Raw genomic sequence first — 25,847 nt, forward strand, 5'->3', positions numbered from 1 at the left:
GGAGGCCTGTTCCCCAGCTTCCACAGATGCCGCATGCACTGGGAGTGCCTCCCTCCAGTCCACAGGTGCCATCCAGACCTGTGAGAAGGCCCTGGCTCCCTGGTTCTTCTGCACTGCAGATGTGCTCTGCAGCGCCTGGAGATTCTGAACGTCTCTCATTCTCAGGTAAACAATGCTGGACTTTTCAGATAACTTAGTGATTTAAAATGATGAAATAGCTAACAGCTGGAAGAGATTCAGAAGCATCCTTCTCAGGTGTTGATAAAATATAAGCATATTTTTAGAATAATCTTAGATCTTACGCTAAAGATGATGATTGTATATGCAAATTACCTTCTTTAGAGGCTTGCAAACAGCAGTGTAGACAAATGCTTTGGATCCTCTTCCATAAGAGAGGGGACAGGCTTGGGGGAGCCAAAGAACAATGGGATTAGGGACGGAGGGCCCCCAAACACCTGTTCCCCAGCCACCTGCTTCCCCACCTTGCCTTCCATGAGCCAAATGAAAATGCTGGTGTCTGAGGGAAGACTGTGTTGGGCTTCTGCCTCTCCTCTGCCATTCCTGCTTGCTACTATTCTCTCATCTAGCCAAAGCTCTCTGTAAGGTGCAGGTTTCACCCCCTTTTAGAAGCCTACCAGATACTGTAAACATTGCTCCCCTTTCTCTGATTCCTACCGCGGGTTTTCATCAAACAAAAACAATGAGAAAATCCAGACACCATCCGGTACTTGGATGAGGTCAGAAAAAGTGCCTTTCACCTTTTCCATGCATCTCTTTGCTCCTGTCCCCTCCCGTGTGCCAGCTCAGGGCCTGGAACTTAACTCTGTGGTCTTGCTAGGTGCTTGTCTGAGGCCAGTGGTCAGCAGGTGCTGGGTTGGGGGCAGTTGTCCCATTGCGTGATGTGGGGGCGGGAACACCCGGGCGCCTACAGCTTGGAGCAGCTGGCTCTGAGGAATTATTGCAAGTCTGCACAACTTAAAAATCTGCAGTTTGGGGGCGGGAGGGGGAGCGCGGGGGTGGGTCCCCGAGCGTCCCATTTCTCCTCCGGGCGGTTCACTGAGTTCTTGCTCACTGCAGAGGGGCCGACCATGCCTTCCGGACCACACGCCGCCCTCGCTGAGGCCCCGGGTTGTTCCTCAACCTCGGGCTGAAGGCATCTCCCTCTGACCTCCTCTTCCATCCTTCGGGAAGGAGACCCGACTCGTCCCCCTTCCGCTCGGTGCATGTGACTTGGTAGGTAAGTCGAGGAATGCAGCGTGTGAAACAATCTTGCTCTGCACAGTGCACGAGTCTTCGGGCAGCGGGGCTGGCGGTAAACAGCCAGGACCGGGGCTGTTTCCTCCTTCGCACTTTGTTTTAAAACAAGTTGGGGCCTCGGTACTTCCTAAGAGAATCCCGGCAAATTTGCAGAGCGTCGCTTGGGGCCGCGACTTTCGAGAGGCGGTTGCCGGAGCCGCGGGGCCGCGGAGGAGGTGCTCTGTCTCCCGCCGAATTGCGGGCTCCAGCCGGGAGGGCGCGCAAGTGGGAGGCAAGGGGCGCGCTCCTGCTCCCACCGGGACAGGGCACGGGGCTCCGGGGGTGACTCTGCACTCGGGTCTGGGCGGGGGTGCGCGCCCCGCCAGGCTTCCAGTCTGTCCTTCCGTGCGTCCTCAGGTCGCACGGCCCGAGCCCCGCAACCTGCAACCGCCCTCGGCCGAGCGCCTGGCCCGCGGCCTGGGGAGCGCAGGCGGAGGGCCCGAAGCTAGGCGGCTGGCGAAGCGGGACCAATGGGGCGGCGGCCGAGCAGCCGGCCCCGCCCCGCCCCGCCCCGCCCCTCCCTATTCGCGGCTCCCAGGCTCGGCGCGCCCGCCGGGCGGGACAGACGGACCGACCCGGGCGGGCCACCCGGCTCTCCTCGCCGCCGCCGCCGCCGCGGCGGGCGCGGGGCCGCGCGGCGAGGCCTGATCCATGCAGCGCGGGCGGGCGGCGTCGCCAAGCGGAGCGGGCCTGAGGCGCCGGGACTCCTGCAGGTACCTGCTCGTGTCCCCTCCTCCGCGCGCACTCCGGCGACTTCTCCGTGCGACCCCGCAACTTTCGCCACCTTTTGCTGCCCCTGCAGCCCCGTGGCGCGGGTCACGAGTGCACGGCCGCGCAGGTCTAGGCCCGCGGGGGACTTTGCGTTCCGCTGGGCGCCTGTCTCGCGGCGCCCCTCATCCTCCGGTTCCCGGAGCCCGCCGTCGCTGGACTCCTAAAGATCCGCCTGTTGCGCGAGCTGCGGGCGGCGACACGGTGGCTGGGCCCCTCGGAAGGCCCAGGGAGGGTATCTGGGATCCGCTGTCGGGCGTGGGGTGGGTAGCTGCGGGGTGGAGGACGGACTGGAGGCGGGAGAATCGGGGAGCCGGGGAGAGGCGGCACTTCGCGTAGGGCATCCCTGGGGCGTTTCCTTAGCCGGGAAGCCTTTCCTTCTCTTCCTCGAGAGGAGGCGCTTTCCTGGCGAATGTAAGTGCTTCCCGGGCCGCCTGCTCCGCCTTCTCCCCTGTCATTCCTCCCCTCCCCTTTGCCCTACGGCGGTGCCAGGCGCCCCGCGACCGTCGCAGGGCAGAGCGCACCCGGGGCCCCTGTGCTGGCGCAGCGCTGCGCCCACGGACTGCAGGCGCGCTCTGGGTGCGAGCGGCTTGGGGCTGGCAGGGCCGCTGTGGAGTCGCCCGCCGACTCCCCGCGTCTGCCTCGGTGGTGGGGTCGGGAACTTCCCTTTCCCGCGCCCCTCTGGGTGGCAGCCCGACCTCCTGAGGTGAACGGGCTGGTGAGCGAGCCAGACCTTCCGGCAGGGGCCGCGGCAAGCCGGCTGGGCGCCTTTCGCATTGCAGGGCTCGGTCCCCCCCCCCCCCCCCCAGCCTCCTTCCCCGCTCTGTCTCTCCCCGTCTCTTTTGGGAAAGGAGCACCTTTGGCGTCCTGGGGGTGTCACCCACATCTCGGCTAGGGAGACTGAGCCGGTAGGCTAACTCGGGCAGCCCGCGGCAGGGGTGGAGGGCGGCAAAGAATCCCCTCCACCCACCTGAATAACCTGGGGGCTCTGGTTTGGTGCCTGATCCTGAGCGGATGGAGCGGGGTTGTGCCTGGTCTTCATAGAGAGCGGACTTGGGGTTCGTCCCGCTCTTGGATTTTTTTTTTTTTTTTAACTTTATTTTACCCTTTGAAGAGTGGGGCAGGTGAGGAAAACCGGATCAGAAACCTTCCCCTCCCTTTTCCTTGTATTTGTTTGAGTGATTTGCATAACCATTTGCTTAGAACTGTATACATTGCCCCCCTTTTTAGACTACTTGCAAATACCTCCCCAGGTAAACAGGAAGCAAGCATTTTCCTGAGCACCTGCCCCCACACAGGTTAGGCTGAAAGAGGGTGGAGTTGATTTTGTGGTTGAACTTGGTGTAATATTTCGGTTTCACTCCTCAGCTGGGTTGTAAACTCCGTGGGGACATTGATTCAGTCAGTTTGCGTTTACAACCGGCTCCCCCCGGGCTAGGCCCCGGGCTCCGCTCTGGGGATACACAGTACAAAATGAAGTCCTGCTCCCCCTCTAGTCCAGTTCTCCTTTTTCCTTTTTCACCAGATTCCTTCCTTGTGTTCTAATATTAAATTTGTCTTTTCACAACTAGGGATTGTCAATATTGGGGTAGGGAGGAGAAGGTGATGCTGAAGTGCTTAAGAACCCTGAATCCAAAGCAAGTCCTGAATATTCTAAGGAGATTTGTGGGATCTGTTTTAATTCAGTCTTGTGTCTGAGCCATTTTTACCTGGAAAATCAGTGCGAATAAGCCCATTCATCAATGCAACAAAGCCAAGCTTTTGCTGGTCAAGTGCATAAAAGCAAATGGCAGGGTGCAAAGCAGTCTTTGCTTTGTTTAGAAATATTAAAATATTAAAAATCCAATGCTCGGATGCTTGGCTTTGCCAGCAAAGCACCAGCTAAGTATTTTTCCTTCTTCCTTATTATTATTATTATTGTTATTATTATTTTTAAGAGAGATGGGGAAGAGTGGGGACTCCAGACACCTCCTCTGACTTAAGTGAATTTCACCCTCCACAATAATCCTTCGCTGACTCTGTGTCCCTCTGTTCTACCCAAGAGAGATCTCAATCTGCCCTGGGTCTGGCATTTGGGGTTGGAATGTGTGCAGCTTGGAGAGAGCAGGCACCACAGGGTTTTCCTCCTCCTCCTTTTTTTTTTTTAATAGAGAACATTTATTGGCTGCATACCATATGCCAGCTACTCTGCTTGGCAGTTTTCCAGGCATTATCTCATTTAATCTTCAGAACCACCCCATGAGGGGGTGAGGCTTTCCTTCTTCATCACAGTGTTTCTGGGGGAACCAGGAGTAGATGGAACCCCTTTAGGTACATTCTGAGTCCCATGGGAGACCAAAAGGGTGGGGCTGGGCTTGGGGGTGCCTAGTTGGAGGCAGAGTGGAAGGTGGGTGTCCTTACTGCCCTGGCTTATCAGGTTTCAGGAAGGTGGATTCTCTGGAGTGCTCCTTGTGTGAAATACCCACGAGGACCTGGGCTCCAGCCCTGATTTCAGTCTCTTTATGGCTCCTTGACTTAAGTCACTTTGCTTCTCTGAGTCGCAGTCTGTTCAGCTACAAGGATCTACATGTCTCATATTTGTTGTTACCCTATACTAGGCATTGTGCTAAAAGCTCTGGATGTATTGACTCATTTCATCCTGATGATGGCCTTTAGCGGTGGGGTCTATTACTACCCTATTTTATTTGTTAAATTTTTATTTATTTATTTATTTAATTTTTATTGACGTATGGTTGACATGCAATATTATATTAGTTTTAGAATATACAACATAGTGATTTGACAATTCCATACATTACCCAGTGCTCGCCAGGATAAGTGTAGCCATCATTACCCTATTTTAGATGAGAAGAAAGAGAAAAATGGGTGACTTAGGCAAAATCACCCAAGTAGGACTATGTGAAGCCAGGATTCTCTCCCTGGCGATCCAGCTGCAGAACCACTGTGGGATGCTGCTTTCCTTGGTTATCCCTACAGCCCCGACGCTAACCTACGCTTGGTAGGACTCAGGCCGGTTTTGTTGAGTAGTGAGTGGTAGGGGTGGCTTGCCATTACCAAGTGGCTTTTTGGCCTCTGTCTCATCCTTAGGAAGAACCTTGAAAATTACACTGGAAAAGCGTTCTTTTTGCTTTTGTCAAAAACGTCTTCTTTCCAATATAATTGGGAAAAAGGAAGACAGACCAAAGATCATGGGCTAGGTAAACATTATGACTATCTCCAGAGAAAGTACTTGTTATCGATGAGAAATCCAGAAAAGTCGGAGAACACTTTGTACTCTGAGTCAAATACCTCAAAAACGCCAGCAAGTAACCAGCCTACAAGAATTTATTATGTGGGTGCCAGGCGCCAAGGGCAGAAAGACCGTAAGACGTGTGTTCTCTGAGCCTGAACATACAGCGGACCTCAAGACTCAAGATTAACAAGTGCTAGACAGGTCAATACAAGATGCTAAATATTTGTATCCTGATAAGTCACAAACTGTCACATTTGTATAGCCTGCTCTAGTTGGCAGAAACTTTCACAGGGTTACCTCATTTCAGTTCTAGTAACAGAGTGTGATATGCAATTGGCGGGGTGGGGGTTTGGAAGCCCATATTACAGATGAAGAAAACGAGGCAAAGTGAGCCACTTGGACTTGGCCAGAGCAAGGGGTCTTCTGACTCCAAAGCCATCATCTCTCTGCCTCACAAGGAATGTAGATGTGGAGGGTCCTTGGAGGTGGCAGAGTTTGAATTTCATCCCCAAGTGGCTTTTGGTCACTGCTCTTGGCTAGTCAGGAGGAGCAGGGGTGGAGGAGAAAGTATTTATTGCTGTTGTTTTATTTTTGCATTCATGAGTCTGGTATGTGAAACGTGGAGAGAAATCCCAATTATGATGAATTCGATAACAATGTTGAGAATGTGCAATCAAACATAGAACCTGATTTAGAAGAATTTCCATCCCTGTCTTCGTTGATCACTTTTCTTTCTCTTTTATCATTTCTTTGTGGGCAAGGGGGTCCTGCTCTCTTTGGAATCCTGCAGAGCCTTGCACCACGGTTTGCTTGGAGTAGATACCCTTTAAAATTATCTTTAATTGCACAAGTGTTGAATGATAAGGGCCTAACATCTGCTTTTAGCTGATGTTACAGATAAGCAGTTAATGTTGACAGCAGCTGGTTTCAGTGTGCTTGTTGAGGTCCCCCGTGAATGAAAGCCTCCTGCTCATCATCCTGAGCAGATCAACTGAGCTCAGCTGAGCATCGAGCAGATGCTTATCAGTGTTGACTTAATGATTAACTTATGTGGTCATATATCTATCCTCTTTACATATACAAATATATGCAAGCATTCATTCCACAAGGATTGGAGTACTTACCCAGCATTACGTACTGTTAGGTGCTGGGTGTTCTGTGGTAAAGGAAACAGGCGTGGAGGGGTGGGCGGTGGATGGGGAGACAGACATTAAACAAAGCAATGCAAACATTTAAGTAGTGCCAGGTGCTCCGAAGCACTGCCTGGGGGAGAGCAACAAGGGTGGGGAGGGCACTAGGTTAGATGGGGGAGCCAGGAAGACCTTTCTGAGAAAGGGACTTTTCATTCTGAGGGATGCACAGGAGGTTATCAAGTGATAAGTGGGAGAAAGAGAATCCCAGGGTGGGGAAGGAGTGTGAGGATTTGAAGGCAAGGATGCACACTGAGCCTTGGCGAAACTTCTAGAGAGCTGGGTGGGGGGGAGGGGGTTGGGAGAGGGGCTGGAAAGGAGGACAAGGGCAGATCATGCTGCACCCTTTACGCCAGCTTAGGGACCTTAGAATTTATCCCGGGGGCTGCGGGAAGGAGCTCGTGGATTTGTAGGAGGGGCAGTATCAGGAGTCAATTTACATTTCTGCAAGATGGCCCGTGAAGACGGTGAAGAATAATTTGAGAGGCTCAGGTGTGGCAGTTGGGAGCCTTCTTAACTGGAGCGTTAGAGTCTGATCTGGGACCAGATCAGACTGAGTGGAAACCAATGGGAGCTGAGGAAGTAGAGGCCACACTTGTAAAGCTTGGCTCTGAAAGGGATCGGAGAGGGTGTGTGGATATGCCCGTCTATGTGAAAGCCACATAGTGCTGAGGTTAGGGAGCTGAGTCCAGCTCCTCAATGAACCAACATGTCCACATCTCTGTGCTTGGAGTCAAATGGCACTAGAGCTTCTAGATGGTTAAGACATTTGAATCCTAGCTCTGGTTTTGTCTCTAATTTTAGCTGGGCAAATTTGAGTTCATCTCTTGTCCTTCTCTCTTTTTGTTTTTGTTCTTATTTTCCTTATAGCCTGTTGATTGTGTGATTGAAAAAAATAGGTAATCTGTCTATGGATGTTTTTCTTCAATAGTATCATTCACATGGGTTAATTTGGATCATTTTTATAAATTGAACTGGGAGAACTATGAGTGGGTATGTGGAACATTTGTGGTGAGATTCTAAGCATTTGCTCTTTGATGATCACCAATAAGCTGCTTTCGAATTGCCTTAAATGGGGAGACAGCAGTGATAAGCCTGGTGGTGAGGAGATGCCGAGCCCTGCTGAGCTATGCGGGGGTGAAGCCTAGTGGAGAGCCCCGGGCACGGCTAAGCCAACTGTCTGTGTCTCCCCAGTGGAATCCTTCCTTACCTGCTGTTCCTCATCCCATGAGAGTCTTCCTCTTTATCCATGAGTATCTTATAAAAAGATGCAAGAGAGGTACCTCGGGTATGTCATCTGGGGACCCACGTTTAGCAGAATATGACAGCTTAAAGATCAATAATGAACATCACAGAGAGCCTGATGGGACCTTGAAAAAGTGATCCAGGGGCGCCTGAGTGGCTCAGTTGGTTAAGCGTCTGCCTTTGGCCCAGGTCATGATCCCAGGGTCCTGGGATCGAGCCCCCCGTCGGGCTCCCTGCTCAGCAGGGAGTCTGCTTCTCCCTCTCCTCCCCGTTTGTGCTGTGCTCTCTCTTGCTATCTCTGTCCCTATCTCTGTCTTTCTCTCTAAATAAATAAATAAAATCTTAAAAAAAAGAAAAAAAAATGATCCATTTTTAGCTATGTGGAATGAGAGCGTAGATAGGACCATAGAACTGAAAGTTACTCCAAAGATCAGTTAAGACATTTGCTGTTTCCTTCGGGAATGCGAATTCTGTCCTGTCAAATAATTATGGTGGTGAGATAAAGGAATGCCAGCAGACTAAAATATGGGGCTTGAATATGCCCACATTTTTTTAACTTTCATTCTTTTATGGACTTGTCTGGCTTTCTTAAGCGCTGACTGACATGCCAAGGTGAATCTAAGAGCATTTCCTAGGATTTACTTAAGGTAAAGAATTTCATCGGCCAGAGGGGTGGGAGAACTTGGCACCTAAAGACTGTGGTTGGTTGGTTTGGATTGAGAGGAGATGCCTGGGTTCTGGCAAAAAGTTAGGTCAGCACTCTTGTCTTTGAGGTCAATAAATCAGACCTTCTGGTCAGGGTTTTTCTCGTGGGTTTTTAAGATCCCGGTTTTCTAAGTGTGGTACCTTCATGAGGCTGCTGACATCAAACCTCCTTCTCCCTCCTCCTCTTGGTGATTAGACATCACCTGGCCATGATTTAGCTCTGAGGCTATTTCAGAGTTGAACCTTCTCCTCCTCCAGGCTAAAAGTGTACATGAAAAGTGTCATTATATGACAGTGTCCTCCTGTCTGTCTGTCTATCTATCTACCTATCATCTTTTTTTAAAAAAAGATTTACTTATTTATTTTAGAGAGAGAGCATGAGCAGAGGGAGGGACAGAAGGAGAGGGAGAGAGAATCTCAAGCAGACTCCCTGCTGACTGTGGAGCCCGCATGGGGCTTGATCTCAAGACCCTGAGATAATGACCTGAGCTGAAATCGAGTCAGACGCTCAACCTACTGAGCCACCCAGGTGCCCCTCTATCTATCATCTTTGCCAAAGAGTAAAAAGGTATCAATATTCCCATCTCTTATCATCTCCTTAAATCACAACTCTACAGGGTAGGCTCTCTGGATATGCAAAAATAGGAATCTCGTTGGACGTTCATAAAATGCCTGAGAACTTTACCTTTTATGTAGTTTCCCCAGACTTCTTTTTTTTCTTTTTATTAACATATAATGTATTATTTGTTTCAGGGGTACAGGTCTGTGATTCATCAGTCTTACACAATTCACAGTGCTCACCATAGCACATACCCTCCCCAATGTCCATCACCCAGCCAGCCCATCCCCCCCACCCCTTCCACTCCAGCAACCCTCAGTTTGTTTCCTGAGATTAAGAGTCTCTTATGGTTTGTCTCAAGACAAACTCTGGACTTCTTGACCTAATTTGTCACTGTGGTACATCTTTGTGGTGATGCACACTGAGTTTTCTCCCAGCGCCCCCAGACTTAAAATGCGGACACTGCAGTGCATTTTGCCTTCTCGTTTAGTGTCCTTTATATGGGGCTTTGAAGCAAAGAGGACAGGATGTAGTTGTGTAACGTGGCCCTAAACTCTAATGGGTTTGCTTTTGGCTGTTTTCGACCAGTCACTCCTGTCAGCCACATCATTTAAAAGCACACAAGCAAGCCCTGTTTTACAACCTTTCATTCGTAAGTTAGCGTCAGCAGCTCAGAAATAAATCCTACGGAAGCATTATTAGACACGGGGGTTAGGTTTCAGAATGCGCGCGAATGCAGAGGTAAGTCACAAGGAGTGGGAAGCTAGATGGTTCTTCGTGGAACTCCAGGATTGTGTGGTGTTGAAGGGAGGCGGAGTTCTCTCTGCTGGAAGCAGGGCCCCGATCCACATGCCACGCACACAGACACACACCCTCCAGGGGACAGAGGTGGTGTGAGCTGCCTCGCTGATTGCATAGAAGTAGATAAACCACAAAAAAGTACCAACTGCGTATAGAGTTTCAGTTTGACAAGAGGCAAAGAGTTTGGCATTTAGATGGTACTGATGGTTGCATATTAGGAATGCATTCAGCACCACTGAACCGTACCCTTAAAAATGGTTAAGATGGTCAATTTTATGTCACGTGTATTTTATCACAATAACAAAATTGGAAAAAGAAAAGAGAAATTGAGATTCCTTTGTTTTGGTCTGATTCTTTCCATGCTTAAACATTATTAAGAACCCCCCCCCAAGGTCCTGTTAATGGGGGTTATATCTATCAATATGTTTTTTCGGATACTATTCGTTTATTATAAAAGAGAGACATAGAAATTATTTACATGATGAAAGATTTCACAACTTCAGCTGTGAATGGGCAGCTTCACGTGATACCATTACAATAATAATGTGTTTCAGTCTAGTACTTTCTGAGAATGTCACCATCTCTAAATAAGAAATAATCCTTGTCATCTAGAACTACTTTGGTGCCTCCATATTCTGGGAGAAGAATTTTATCTCCAACTTCTGTGCTAACCTCTCCACCCTTTCCTTTAGAGCCCTAACCAACAGCTACTATTGTTGCGTGCGATGCTTTTCCTTGAGATTTTGGCTATACTCCTTTCGACTAGAATTCGGTCAAAGAGGGGAAGAAACTTTCTAAACACCTGTCCTGCCATGACTTCAGCTGCTGCAGTGCATACTCTCATCTATCAATATATATATTAGAAATTAAAATAGTTACATTTTAGGGGTACCTGGCTGGTTCCATTGGCAGAGCATGCAACTCTTGATCTCGGCATTGTAAATTGTAACCTTGACCACGTTGGGTGTAAAGATTACTTAAAAAAAAAAAGATAAAATCTTAAAATAGCTACATTTTGAAGTATTAATTATTAATTCATTTAAAATGACAATATTCTCATTGCATGTTAACATAAATGGCATATTTTTATGAAAAATATCTCTTTTCAAAATAAAAACAATGCAAAGGTGGCATTGTCTTACATTTTTACAAGTGTATTTATTGTCTGGTTTAATGGAAGGCAGTGGGATTCTTAGACTTGCTTTTCTGTTTAGTCTGTGATCTCACACATCATATACTCCCTAGAAAACTCCACTGGACACTTGTGAGAGAATGAAAGTAAACAGGAAAATATCTTAGTTGATTAGGAAAACAATTTTGATCTTATGGGCCCTTTGAAGGGTCTTAGGAATCCCAGGGGTCTCCCGACCACATTTTGAGAACTACCGCTGTAGAATAAATCTGCAGCCAAGTTAATTTTTTGTTATGTTCGACATTTTAGCTCCTTTCATCAAATGTTATCTGAACTTGAACTTTAGCATTTCAATGTGTTGTTTTATCTGTGATTTCAGATGAAAGAACTAGGTGGCTCCTGGAAAAAAAAAAACACATATTTTTCCCCCTGAGCTTATATAACAAACAAGCAACAAAAAAATTCTGTTTGCACCATTCTATAGTTAATTTTTTCAGAAGCTACGCAGTTGGTCTATTGTGGAACTATTTTGAATTTTGCTTGCTAAACTAACTTGAGTAGGAAACGCAAGACATGGAAAATTTTGAGTGTGAAAATCAGGTAGAGAAAGACATGCTTTCCTCCAGGGTACACAAAGTTTGCTTTTTCAAGTGTACATTCCTGTTTACTGTGGAGTCTGTCCTGAGGTGGTACCCAAAGCTCTCTCCTGGGGCTTGGTCTTGAACTTCACTCTCAGGAGGATACCTCACTCTTCAGAGAATCTCCTTGTCCTCCCTCCCGCTCTATCCCATCTCCTTCTCCCTTGTGTGGAAAACTTGGAAATGGAGGGTGCACTTAGGAAATGAATTGGAAAAAACAGAGGTGTGAGATTTAATGTTAATAAGTCAAATTGAAAGCTTTTTGTCTTGCGTTGTCTGGGGAATCTCATTATTTTATAATTTTGTTTTCATGTGGATGAAGTATGGAATTAGTCACAGCAGGTAGTTCTGGGGAAAGTGTTAAAAAAATTCCTCCCAGGGTGGCTTCTAGGAGCTGGAGGTGGTTGTTTGTGAAGCATAAAAACATTTTTTTCTACCTTCCAAATAATGGAGTAGATGCTGTATGAACAATCATCTTTATTTTATTATATCTTTTAAAATGTTAAATGAAACTTTTTTTTCACCCCATGAAATAGCCACTGTGGCAACTTACTAGAGCAGCGACATTTGGTTCTTTGAGTTCCTTGCAAACATACTGAGGATTTATGATTTGGCATAAGCACTCCGTTACTTCTAGTAGCAATAAGCACTTTTCTACAATCCATTGGAAATGTCGTAACGTGTTGGGCGCTCCCACTGGATAGAGAGAAGCGGTAGCTCGGCGAGAAATCCTCATCCCAGTGTGCTGGAGCCCCCAGGAAGGCACGTATGTGAAGGCAACTCCCAAGTGGCCTTCTTTGCTCCATTCTGAGCAGGAGAATCCTTCTTTTACCTCAAGTAGATCATTCGTTCAGTCATACTTCCCCCCAAATCTCCCGCTTGTTGGCTATGTGTCAGACACTGATATCACTGTGTATCTGCGAGGTTGCTGAGGAATTGGGACCAGGGGTGCCTGGGTGGCTCAGCTGGTTGAGCGTCAGGTCATGATCTCTGGGTCATGAGATGGAGCCTTGCATCGGGCTTATGCTGGGTCTGGAGCCTGCTCAAGATTCTCTCCCTCTTCCTCTGCCCCTCCTCCCTGTCCCCCCACCCCCCTCAAAAAAGAAATTGGGTGGAATCAACAAGGAGATGTGCCTATTTTTTTTTCCTATTTAGCATCAGACGTGTGTGTGTGTGTGTGTGCATGTTCTCACATGTGGTACGCCAAAGCAAGTGTCCTGAAAGAGGTGATCTTTGAGCTGATTTCTTGAAGACAAAAGTGGAATTAACTGGAAAAGAAGGGAACAGAAGGGATGGCCTCAAGGAGTTTTGGGAAGGAGAGTACACTCTGAGATTGGGGATGGAGAGTAATTTTATGGGGTTTAGGCAGAGGGGTTTGGAGTAGATCGGTGGGTGCCGAGACCAGAGAGGCCAGCAGGATGTTCTTGCTGCCTCCCCTGTGGGCTGAACCATATTGAACCTCATGCATAAGTGCTGGATCATAACAATGCCTGCCTCTCTGGGTTGATCTGTGAATTAGAGAAGTTCATCCAGTCAGTCATTATTTTTTGCTGGGCATTAACAATACAAAGATTAAGAAAAAGTAGGCCCTGCCTTTGTGGGGTTCAGTGCGGTGGTGGAGGCTTCCAGGAAATTGTTCTACTGCAGTTCAGCAAGTTAGAAACTCAATGGAGGCAGGCAATGGTAGGTGGGGGCCTGGATTTGGGGCAGGGAGATGTCTGGGGTCAGGGCTTAGTTCTGGAGAATATGATGGAAAATATGAGTCTTGAAGGGCATTCTGAGCAGACAAATGAGTGAGAAGTCAAGGATACTTTGGGAGGATTCCTTATACTTCTAGAGTTTGAGTTGGTTGTGGAATGTGGGGATAATGGATGAGGAATCATGATAATGACAGCTAACATTTAATTGAGCATTTACTATGTACTAAGCAAAAAGGGCTTTATTTTTTATTTTATTTTTTTTAAAGATTTTTTTTAATTTATTTTTTGACAGAGAGAGACACAGCAAGAGAGGGAACACAAGCAGGGGGAGTGGGAGAGGGAGAAAAAGCCTTCCCGCTGAGCAGGGAGCCCGATGTGGGGCTCCATCCCAGGACCCCGGGATCATGACCTGAGCCGAAGGTAGATGCCTAACGACTGAGCCACCCAGGGCTTTATTTTTATTATCTCATTTTTAGTCCTCATGACTGCTCTATGTGGCATGTGATATTTAGTATCCATGTTTTACAAATGAAAAAACAAAAACAAACAAAAACAAGGCTCAGAGAACTTAAGTAATTGCCCAAGGTCACACAACTAGTGGGTAGTGAAGATGGGATTCAGACTCAAGGACTCTGGGTCCAGAGTTTATCATGAAGGGCAAGGGAGCTATCAGAGGACCTGGAGCCTGCACATTTTAAGGTAGCTTGAACTTGGCATGGAGAATGAATCTGAAGGTAGGGGATGGAGATAGGTCTAAGGCAGGGAAGACAATTAGAAGTGTATTGTAATAAACCATGGAAAAATACCAAGTGTCTGAATTAAAGCAGAGGCAGGAGGGATGAGGAAAGGAAAGGAATTTGAGAAATGTTTGGGAATAGAGAATGAAGGGAAAATGTAGACACATTTATTTTAAGGTCCCAGTGGGACATTCAAGTGGACTTGTCCAGGAGGCAGTTATCAGAGCCTGAAAGGGAAGGGGGAGATCAGGGCTGGAGATACACATCCGGGCTCTGTAGTGCAACGAAATTCCCAGGGAGAGAAACAGAGGGACAGGAGAAACCCGGGGGGTTGCAGTGACACCCATTTGAGGCTGCAGATTGTCTCCAGTGTACAGATTTGTTTGATTTGGCTCACAATAGCAAAGCATTAAAACCAATAATTGCCAACTTTTAGAAAATTGGGAAAGTTCACATAAAAATAAAATTTGTGGGTGTTCTCGACAAGCTGGGCGATCCGACCACCTGATGTGCACAGATAAGGGACAGCAGTCCCCTTTTGGCAGAGCTGATGCTCTCCAGCTTGTCACAGTGGCCAGATGTCCTCTTTTTTCATTTCAGGCACCCCGTGGCCCCCAAAGGTATTTTATTTTGTGACCCCCCCCCCAGGTTTAAGGTTTGGGAAGATGAAACAGAGTTTCACAGGAAACCAAGAGTGAATAGTCAGACACTTGGCATCAGTGACCCCCAGGGGCTGGGAGGTGGGCAGTGACAAATGCCTTGGACAAGTAAGTCACACGCAGACGAGAAGTGTGCTTTGGGTTTGGTCATCTGGAGGTGCCCTTAGTAAAAATGCTTAATGGAGTGTTAGGGCAAGAATTGCACAAGAAGAAGGAAGGGTGAGTGTAAAAAATGATTTCAAGAAGCTGTGTTGCCAAGAGCAATTGGGGTTGGGAGAGTTTGTTTTGTTACTTTTTAATATGTGAGTGATGTGATCATATCTATATAAGGATGTATGTGATATAAAATAGTACTTTCTTTGTCCTCGACTCACATTTTGTAACTACAAGGAATCCAGTCTTAGCTTTGGTTGTTCTTTTTTATATTTATTTATTTATTTATTTATTTATTTATTTATTTATTTATTTATTTATTTATTTATTTTTTAAGATTTTATTTATTTATTTGAGAGAGAGAGAATGAGAGAGAGCACATGAGAGGGGGGAGGGTCAGAGGGAGAAGCAGTTTCCTTGCTGAGCAGGGAGCCCGATGCGGGACTCGATCCAGGGACTCCAGGATCGTGACCTGAGCCGAAGGCAGTCGCTTAACCAACTGAGCCACCCAGGCGCCCAGCTTTGGTTGTTCTTATTCAAACAGAGTGCTCCAGGGGCTGGAATGGAATGAGGTTCCTTGGTGTGCAGGCAGCCCTGCCAAATTCGGACCTTCCCAGTGTTAGGTGCCTTTTTGCTGGTTTGAGCAATGGTGCCTTCAAATGGGCGACAGTACATTTCAGCAGCAGCAGGTCAGGTTGAGCAGGGTCCATGCAGCGACTTACTACCTGCATTTACTCCTGTGGTTGTACACTGCCCGTTTCCTTCTACCGCTTGCCAGGTGGGATCTGTGTGATCTTATCAGCGAGCGTCACTTCTATTTCAAGCTGGGCGAGTGGGCCTTTTACTGGTTGGATGCCACGTACCAGTTTTCCCGTTTACTTTTTTGTGTTTGTTTTATGACATAATTTGGTCTAATAACTTATTGTGTGTGTGTGAGAATTTGTCTATTTTTCTTTGTGGGTTTTTTTTTTAAAGATTTTATTTATTTATTTGACAGAGAGAGACAGCAAGAGAGGGAACACAAGCAGGGGGAGTGGGAGAGGGAGAAGCAGGCTTCCTGCGGAGCAGGGGGCCCGATGTGGGGCTCGATCCCAGGACCCTGGGATCATGACCTCAGCCCAGGGCAGACACTTAACGACTGAGCCACCCAGGCGCCCCTTGTTTATCTTGTCTTTGATGAGAACTCTTTTTATTAAGGAAAAAAATGCATCTCCCTCTGCAGTGGCTGATAAATAAGCTACCTTTCTTCTGTGGTGACCACAATTTCACAGGCACATTTACCGTGATTTTTCTTTTCTCCCAGGAATACAATGAGCAGGGGAGGCTTTAGAATTCAACATGGAATGGAAGCAGCCACAGCCAAGCTATGTGACAAATGTTACCCTGCTAATTAATTCAGCAAATAACTTTTAAGAACCTACTGTGTGTCAGACTAGGTTGTAGCCACTTGGGATATGGTGGAGCTCATGTCTGAGTGGGGAAATAAATAATAAATATGATAAAAAAATAAAGTACATGTCTCTAAGTATATTTTAGGGAGTGATAAATGCTAAGGAGAAAAAATAAAGCAAGGAGTGGGGCATGGGAGTTTCACTGCGGGGTATTTTAGATAGGATAACCATGAATGGCTTCATTTGGAAGCTATCATTTGAGTCCAGGCCTGAAGAGAATGGGGAAGCAAGCCATGCAGTCCCCTATGGATAGGGCATTCCAGGCATGGGGATCAGCCAGTGCAAAGGCCCTGAGGCAGGAATGATGAAGGAATAGCAGGGACACCAGTATGCTAGTTGGGAATGAAAGAGAGAGAGGAGAAGGAGATTAAATCAGGTAAGTAAAGTGAGAGGAAGGGAGTTTTGCTTTGAGGAAGATGGAAGCCCCTGAAGAGTTGAACACAGGGGTGACATGGCGTGACTTATATTTTAACAGGATCTCTAGCTAATGGATTCTTAACCCTTTTGTGCCATGGACCCCTTTGGAAGTCTGGGGGAGCCTATGGACCCCTTTTCAGAACAGTGTTGTTAACTACAAAATACAAGAGCCACAGTATATAAAGGAATCCAACTGTATGGAAATATATCGTTATCAAAATACTTAAACCAACTTACGATTTAGTGATATATGTGCTTCTTCATCAACTCCTTAAGGACGATCTAGCAATAGGTCTGTAACTACTGTGATTTCAAAGAAACAATGAACTTACGTGATTATTTTCTGAGACCTGGAATGAGTGTGCTCTGATATAAAATTACCCGGAATTTCTTATGGGGTGAAGTCACGGGTACTGCTTTTTACTGCCCTGGGCCACTGCCTGCATTTTTATTAGGAGGAATTACTAAATTTTGGTTAGAGATTAGTGAAAAGCAAGACTTTGATTTTCTAAATCAATTGATTTAGATCATCTAAATTCAAGGACCTCCTGAATTCTCCCTACTGAGCTCTGCTTTCCTGCACTGTGAGGGGGAGGTGCAAGAGAGAAGGGGGGTAATTCATGAGATGTTGCCCACATTTCTGTCCTTGCCACTCTCTGCACTTTGTAGGCAGTGCTGGAATTCACCGTTTGGCATCTTAGGTCACTGCAGTGCCTGGTGGATTGCTGTACCTAAAGCCAGCCTCTAATTTCCAGATGTTCTGGAAACAGCGATAACTCTGAGAGGTTTTTTATGACTCTCTGATGGTTCCTTGTGGCTAAATAGTTCAGGAGACTTGAGTTATGGTCCTGGTTTCAGCAGATTCTCTGTATGGCCACCTGCAATCTGTTCTTTCCTAAAGCTATTGCTCACTCACCCCTTATAAGCAACTGTAAGCTCTGAGGGCAGGACCCACGTTGTCTTTTGTTCTCTGTAGTTCCCAGGACAGTGCCTGCCACAGAGCAGACGTGAATGAGCAGCAGAAGCGTATGATTCTACAGATGACAAAGGAGCCCGTCGGTGGAGGGTCCTGTCTCACCCAAATCCATACGTTCACTTAAGTGTCTATCCTGCTCCCCCTTCCCCTCCCCAAGTACTGACCAAGGCTGCTTTTGATCTTTTATTTTTTCCAAAAAGAAATGACTATTTATTTATTTATTTATTTGACACAGAGAGAGAGAGATAGAGAGCACAAGCAGGGGGAGCATCAGGCAGCGGGAGAGGGAGAAGCAGGCTCCCTGCTGAGCAGGGAGCCCAACATGGGGCTTGATTCCCCATGGGGGAATCCCAAGGGGGATCATGACCTGAGCCGAAGGCAGACACTTAACTGACTGAGGCACCCAGGGGCCCCAAGACGACTATTTACATAAGTGTTTCATAATACTTGCAAAGAAAGTCACACAATGTTGAGAGGTACAGAGTAGAAAGCAAAAATCACCCCGAATTCTAGCATCCAGAGAGAATGCATTTAACATTGTTGTGTATATTCTTAGAGATTATTCTTTATCCCTTTGTAAAGTTAGACCTCTTTTATAAAGATCAGATCATGCCATATGTTGTACTATAATTATTTTCTCTTTTTACTTAGCATATTGTGATGATCTTTTCATTAATCTATAGGTAGTAGAGCATTGTGCTTAAGAGAATGGCTTTAGAGCATTATTGTTTAAATTCAAACCATGAGGTTGACCCTGGAGAGTTAATTTCTCTGTTTACCAGTTTCTCCATCTGTAAAATGAATCCTGTAAAAATACTACTTGTTCAAGTGTTGTGAGGGTTAGGTGGGTTCGGACATGCAAACACCCAGAGGTATTGAAACACCTGATTCAGTATACGGGAGCTCTTCCTATGATTCAGTGTTTTTAATGGCCACAGAATATCCCATTACATGGCTACCTCCTGATCTAACTGACTGTTTTCCTATTGATGGACATTTAGGTTGCCTTTGACTTTTTATTCTTATGAACATCCTTGGATACCTTGGATACCCATCCTTGCACACTTGTCTAATTTATTCCCTCAGGACACAGACTCTCTGATGTGAAACCGCAACTTTGTAATACACTTTGTTACAATGACCTCCAAAAGGTTTCCTTTTGCCTGGGTTTCCATCACTATTACCATGGCATGATAGGTTTTTTTTTTCCTCTACTCTCTAAAATTGCTTGCTCTCACTTGTTCTTTTAATCACTGTGCTAGTTCAGACACTTGATGCATCAGCCATGAAAGACACTGGGATAGATGAGACTGAGCCCAGGGTCTATGGCCCCTGGGTGGGCTGATTTGCCTGCCTGTGTCCTGGCTGTAGTCTGAGCCCCTGATTCCAGCCAGTTCTGCTATAGGGGGTTCCTGCAAGGGGGAGGGAGCCAGGGCAGTTCCTTTCTGGGGCTGGTGGGATAGTGGCAGCCATATGGACCACTCAGGATGGTCCCAGAGCCCTGCCATCATGTGGGGATGACCATGCTGGGGTCAGTGGCTGCGATGTTTCACTCCCTCTTATGAGGTGCCCACCCTTCCACAGGGCTTTTCCTCGCTTTCCTTTCCGAAGATGGCCTTTGGAGGTGACTCAGTGACTCAGCAGTAGCCTGCTGTCTCCCTCTGTTCCCCAGGGAGGGTTGTCTAGGAACACAGAACCCGAGGAGAGGCAAGTGGTGTTTAGTTACCCGTGCTTCAAACCTTAGGGATTTCTGGAGATGGTATTACATTTACTCATTCTGGATAGCCAAGAGAAGTATAATTTATATTAACTTTTGAAATATAATTTAGAAGCTTTGCTTTTGAGGGCACTTACTTGTTTCCTCCCCAAAGACCAGAACTTCCATACATTTATTTTTAATCCCTGAGTGTATTAGACCCTGAGAAGTTTTCATTTTCTTCTGGGGACAGAGCAAATTTTTTTTTAAAGGTCATTGTTAATTCAAGGATTTCTCATATGTCTTAAAATTTGGTAATTTGGAAAACGAAGTAATTCAGGGATATTCTTAGTAGTCTACTGTAGGAATCAACTGGGAGGTGGTGTATTCTTCTGATTGCTTTGGGTTATAGGATTTAAATATAAGTACAAATTTTCTGGCACCCTATATCTAATTATGGCAGTCTGATTGTGAGATTTTAATTTTATTTAAGCAAAACCTCAGACTACAACTCTCATTAGTTAATCAAAATAGAAGTAGGGTCGAATTTCACCTTTTGTTATTATTCCTATTATTTCATTACTCTTAGATTTTATTGAAAATTAGTCTGTGATTGATAAATAGGGGTAAGACTACAAAACTGACATGTATTTGCATTTTTCTTGGGACATCAGTGAATTTCCACAAGATTGGAGCTTGGTCAGGGGTGGGTGTGGTCAGCAGGAGGACCCCTACCTACAGATAGCTGTAGTAAGACATCTTTCAAACTGTATGTGTGCATTGCCCTGTGTGCATCCTGGCACCAAAAATGTTAGCAAATATCAGATAGATTCTCAGAGAAAATCACTAACCTTTACTCAAGACTCCAATTACCTGAAGCATGCTTCGAGTCTCAACAAAAGGTTAACCTGCCTTTTATCTTTCCTCACTTGCAAAGTTTTGCTTGTCTGACACCAGAAATGCCATGACTGAATTCTAGAACAGGTTTCCAGGGGAATATCCCCGGCCCCTGTCAGCAGATGAGGTCTGATTGCAATCTGCCATTCTGAGCCTTCTGAACTTCCAGATTCCAAATCTGAGTATCTGATTATCTGAGATCTTTTTACTCTACTTTAGAGCAGTCGTTCACAACTGGGGATGGTTTTGCTCTCTGGGGGACATTTGGCAACTTTGGTTGTCATGACCTTAGGGGACAGGGAGGAGAAGTGCTTGTGAGTTGAGGCCAGGGATGCTGCTAACTGTCCTGCAGTACATCGCACAACCCCCCGCAAGAGGATTACCTGGCCTCAAAATGTCAATAGTGCTGAGGCTGAGAAACTCTTCTGTAGAGGTTGTCAAGGTCAGGGTGTCTCCAGGGAAGCTGGCTGGCTGTCAGGATGGTGCTTAAATGTGCTATTTACCTGGTGACCTTATCCCAGGTCAGGGTCACGCTCTCTGGCAGCCTGGCAACTTCAGAAACTCACTTTCAGGTGTCCTAGAGTTGATCAGACTCTAGCAGATTGACTCTCATAGAAACTTACAGAAAATGGAGTTAATAAACCTCTTCCTCCCTTATTATGTTCCATGGATAAATATATCTCATGGACAGAGTGGACATGCTCGCGTGCTCTCTTTTGCTTCAGGCAGTCTAGAATCAGAACAAGGAGAGGTTTTTGGGTATCTAATGATACCTGAGACTCTAGGTGTAGACACTTAAAACTCCACTCGAGATGTCCCCATCAGGGCTGGACGATGCTGCCTCTTCAGGGTGAGACCTCCTTTGGAAAGTGGTGGGATGGGTCTTGGGCAACCAACTTTGATCTTTTACACTTTCCGCCTCTGCTTCCCTTGACCAACTGCCTTTCATTATTCATATTAATTCTTTTAATTAATTTACTCTTTAGTCTTGTTGCCTTGGGGGAGAGGAATTGGTTCAATAAAAATGTGTCAAGCACCATTGTATAACAGGTATAATGAATATGAAGACTGATATTATAACACTGTCCCTAGCTGGAGGCTTCTCAGTCCAGTGGGTAGACGGAGGTGACAAATTTCAGAAGAATATGAGCAGGGCAGTAACAGGTACACTCAGGATTCTGTGCAAGTACATAAGACCCAGATCTATGCAGCAGTGGCCCTCCAAGTGTCTGCTTTGATCTCTCAGACACTGATTTTATAGTTTAATTTCTGGAGAGCAACCTTAGTCCTGTGAATCTGAGTCCTGGGAGATGGACATCAGGAGTTATTATTACCCCTGTGTACTATCTGCTTGTCCATTTGATTTTCCTCGTTCTGTTCCAAGATTGGATGTCAGCTCTCTGGATGATGAAAGAGTCCAATAGGCCACTTAATCTTCACCCTCTCCCTCTCGATAATGGAGCCGGTCATTCTGTACATTTGTGAATGCTGTCGTCAACTCACCAGGAAATATAGCCAAGCTGGAGTGTTCATTGCAAGGATGCTGCAGAGGGCCTCCCTTTTTATTGTGCAGAGAATTCTACAGAGGCTAGCCATACCTGGGTGAACCTGATGTGTTTTGCCACGATCCTGCTGAATCACTCAGCAAAGTCAGAAACCTGCTTAGGTGCTAAATTGCAAACGATACCGTCTTCTTTTGAACAGTTACATGCTGATGGGGTGGTGGGAACATAGAGAATGGAACCATGTGGTGGGATTGTTAAGCAGGAAGGGGAGACTGTGTTGGATGCACACATTTTTCTTTCCCAAAGTCTGCTGGTTTGGGGCATGTTCTGCTCACTTCTCCCAGTCCTTAACTTTCCCCGACAACTAATTTTTTTCTTCAGTAATTCATATAGTCATATCAAATATAATTCATATAGTCACATCAGGCAGACTTACCTCAGTTTGAGTCCTGGCTCTGGCATTCACTGGGTTTGGAACTTTGGACAAATTGCTTCCCTGAGCCTTGATGTCCTATCAAATGGGAATCACAGTTAACATTTTTTTGAGGATAGAGGTGATGTGTGTGAAACTCCTGGAAGGTTCGGGCATGTTGTAGGGACTCAGAAAATGCTGGTTATTATTTTACATGGAAAGGTCACCCTTAGAATGTGAATGCTCTAGGAGGGGTGTGAATTGACATAGATTCACACTGAGAGCTATTGACTTATTGACTGGTATTGTATCTTTTCCAAAAATCTAGTTTTTTGGACAGGAGTCTTGGTGATGGAAAATGAGGCAGAACACTGACATTCTGAGTTTGGAGGGAGACAGAGAAAAAAAGGCAGCCTGGGAGGTTATTAATTCATCAGACATTGATGGAGGGCCCACAGTTTCTGTAAAAAAGACACACTTAGCTCCCCTCTCAGTCTGTCCCTGGGCCAGTCCTTCTGTGATGAGCCAGTGCCCAACAATGCTTGGGGGTTCTTAGAAGTGCCAAATAGCCTAAGTACTTTGTTAATTTTTTTCTTCAATAATTAATATAGTCATATCAAAGCTGTTTGCAGTTAACTAATTATCTCCCAGCGAGATTAATCTTACTTTCCCTTAACATGTGCTACATTGGGAAAGGAAGACTGTATGTGTGTGCTGTACCCTTGAAAAAAAGCACGGCGCATTTCTGCATTTCGGTGGCACACAAATATTTAAGACTGACCCAGTGATGAGTTGCTGGGAGGTTGTGGAGGAGGAGGAGAAGGAGGAGGACTTTAGCTCCTGAATTGATTTTATTTATCCTTGTTGAGATTACTCTACCTTTTCTGCTAAGAGTCCTGTCTCAGAAATTCACTTCGAGTAGAGCTGCATTTTTTTTTTTTTCTTTCTGGATCTTTCCTTGTTATCTTTATTAGAGGTGAAAATGCACTGAAGGATTTCTTTGGCCATTATTGGGACCGGTGTGTTCCTGCTTTTCTCTGTCTCCATTGCCCCCTTGGTGTTGGTAGGATACCATTCCTTGTTTATTACATTTGGTCCTGGGCCTGGGAGCTCCTGAGGTGGGGTGGAGGGGGCAGGCACTGTGTCTTGTTTGCAATCCCAATGCCTAGGATAATTCCAGGCAGATCCTAAGCTATAATGATTGTTTGTTTAATGACTGATGTAGCGGAAGGCACTTCTTTCATTTTTATTCTGAAGCACGGAATCAATCTTTTCTTCTTCCTCTTGACCCACCCCTGGCCCCCTTTAAGACCTAGCAGTGATTGGAAAACATGAAAATCAGTGGATGGATGCTTAGATACTAATATAAATCTATGGGGAGGCATCAACATGAGGCAAGGCTTACCTTGTTGGGAACTGGAAATTTTTTTGCTTTCTTTAATTTATTCAGAGAGAGACATGTAAATTTGTCCTTTTGTTTTGGTACAAGCTTAACGCCCCCATACACAGTACACACACATCCGTAGACAGCACACGTTTAACCAGAGGACTCTGATCTAGCATGCATAGTCATTTCTGATCTGTGAAATACAACAATGGACAAATAAAGCAAAATCGAATTTGGCCAGCCTTTGAAACCTATTTTCAAATTAGAGCAGCAGTGTTAATTCTATTAGGGCAGTCACACTCAGAACTTGGTCTCTGAAATGGATGAAAATATATTCATTTAGAAGCTTTTAAGTATATCCTTGATAAATTAGCCAGGAAAATAATGCTCCTAGAAGAAACTGTGTGGGAGGTGAATGACTACAGTCCTAATTCTAGTGCCTCATTTTAGCTTCGGATGTTTTGTTGGCCTTGGGGTCAGTGGAGATGTCCCAAGTGTCCACTATAGTCAAAACCTGAGGGTCCTTAAGCCTGAGAGTGATGGCGAGTCAGGTCCTGGGGCCGTGATGTCTCCCTATCCCTGTGTCCAGTGAGAGTGATGGTTCCATGGCCCGAGGAAGGGTGTGTGTGGAGAAGAACACCCCCTCCCTGAGATGAGATGGGGCTCTAAGAGATGGGTCTAATCAGTAAAGTGCCCAGATCACTGAGTCTGAGTTAGAACGTCTTGAGTGTGTTTCTTCCTTGGAGCTAAAACTTGACCTCTGGCTTTTTCTGCAGGTGAGAGTGATTTCCCAGTGGTTGCTTTGGCCCATTCAACCAGGAAACAGGATTCTTCTCTTCTTTTTGGCCACTAAATGCCCATGTGTACCACACATACCCGTGAGGGAAGAAGGGCGGAGCTTCGTGGATGGTGATGGACATTCCACTGGACAGGATGAGGGCAGAGAGTGTGCCATCGACACCACAAGGGTAAGAGATGCCACTGATCTTTCCCCTGGCCCCATTATTAACCAGAGGGAGGGGAGAACAAGCCTTACAGCGTAGTGACAGAAATGAAGGTTGCACACCAGGGAGACTATTCTGATTAAAATTCACTGGCAGTTGGGGCAGTGAAAGAGGAAGGTGAGAAAGCCAGCCTGGAAGGATTAGGTTGGATTCTTTTGGGGGATGCGCCAAGCCAGCTTTGGAAGAATCAAGTAGCCCACACTGCCCACTCCCTCTTCTGATATTTATGGCCCAAACTGGAGGAAGTAACAACTACTGTTACTGTGATAAGATTCTGTGTTGAGTCCGTTTAAGTCAGTCTGGTTTAAAATGGGCTGTGGAGCTGGGTTGGTGAAGTCTGGCTCAGGTCACGGATTGAGGGCTTCTCGGAAGTACCTGGCCTGGAGACACATTTTGTTTGAGCCACGTAATGTTGAAAACATGTTTGATCAATTCCAATTAAACTTGAGATACCCCACATAAAAATCAGGATTTCCAGGTCTCCTGGAGCACCATGAGATACATGCGTCCTGGCTCTCTGTTCCCACAAAGGACTCTGGTGCTGAGCGGCCTGTGCCTCCGGATGGTTCGCCACAGTCCCAACCAACCCACTTTATCTGTTTAACTTACTTGTTTGCCCCCTGGAGGCATTTCATTTCACCTTGTCTGGTCTAGATCATTCCGCTAGCTCTTGGACAAAAAGAGTGATAGCCTTTTAATTCTTCCGGATCAAAGTGAGTATCTTTCACTAGATTAGGGGCAGAAATTAGCATACGGGGCTGAGACTATAGAGGTGGTAATACACGATTCCTTCCATGCTTTGGGTGTAGGGACAGCACCTGTGGGGGCCGGGTGAGGAGAACTGGGAAAACATTATGATATCTTGTGGTGGGTGCTAACATAATTGTGCACCCACATATGGGGCTGTTGGGAGAGGGTGAGAGGGGTTAGGATGTGGGTGGGGGGAGCTGTTAATTTGGCCCAAGTGCATTCAGATTCTCCCAAACGCCCCTGGACACCAATACGAGCATGTGCTTGTTCCTCCACATGAGGTTCCTCCATGTAAGGTGACTCCTGATGGGGTACCTCCTGCAGAGTTAAGGCTCCCCTCTTGTGGCCCATCTACTTCTTTTCCTGTTTCAGGTCCATCCGTGATTCTTTGTTTTTTACCAATAAGACAGATTTCTGGCCTCAGTAAAGCACTCAGCCTTCCGAGCGGCCTCTGCTTGGAGATGAGCTGTATGAATGAGAGGCTTCCTGGAGTTTCATGTATTCTATAGGCTGGCGCTGGGCATGACCTTCTAGATG

At 46.3% G+C, this 25,847-nt stretch overlaps 1 protein-coding gene and 1 pseudogene across 1 annotated transcript in view; one reads left to right on the forward strand and one right to left on the reverse strand.

The window, feature by feature from the left end:
* Positions 1 to 1,831: 1,831 nt before the first annotated feature.
* KCNS3 (potassium voltage-gated channel modifier subfamily S member 3) overlaps positions 1,832 to 25,847 on the forward strand; it is a 45,306-nt gene continuing 21,290 nt past the window's right edge. Inside the window, exons 1-2 of the mRNA XM_064571905.1 lie at positions 1,832 to 2,009; positions 24,333 to 24,524. The gene's annotated coding sequence lies outside the window, so the exon portion shown is untranslated. The remainder of the gene's footprint in view (positions 2,010 to 24,332; positions 24,525 to 25,847) is intronic.
* On the reverse strand, positions 10,352 to 10,610 carry LOC129046075 (10 kDa heat shock protein, mitochondrial-like; annotated as a pseudogene).

This window comes from Mirounga angustirostris, unplaced genomic scaffold (assembly GCF_029215605.1).
Source record: "Mirounga angustirostris isolate CCGP_5_RB_7025 unplaced genomic scaffold, mMirAng1.0.hap1 SCAF_10, whole genome shotgun sequence".
Lineage (NCBI taxonomy): Eukaryota > Metazoa > Chordata > Mammalia > Carnivora > Phocidae > Mirounga > Mirounga angustirostris.